This window comes from Antrostomus carolinensis, unplaced genomic scaffold (assembly GCF_000700745.2).
Source record: "Antrostomus carolinensis isolate BGI_N321 unplaced genomic scaffold, ASM70074v2 scaffold40588, whole genome shotgun sequence".
Lineage (NCBI taxonomy): Eukaryota > Metazoa > Chordata > Aves > Caprimulgiformes > Caprimulgidae > Antrostomus > Antrostomus carolinensis.
The window spans coordinates 16916-17238 of NW_010331656.1; positions in this window are offsets into that span (position 1 = coordinate 16916).

Genomic DNA, 323 nt, shown 5'->3' on the forward strand with positions numbered 1-323 from the left:
CCTGGGGCAGGCTCCTGGACAGATCTTCCGCCTCATCACTTATGTACATCATGACATTTTGGCACTGCAGACTTGGGAGCTCAAGTGAATTCATAGGTAGGTCCCTGCTGCCTTTTCTCCACAAAGCTCTTGCACAGCATTTTCCACCATGCACTCCCACTCCCCACCCCATTCCAAACCCACCCCTTGTTGATGCAACTCCACTTTGACAGCTATTTGCTAGGGCTGGTCCTTCACAGGCAGCAAACCATGCCCCAAAAAAACCCCTCAGAGCGACACGTAACCTGCGATCTCATTCTTGCTTCAGAGAAATGATCTTAATT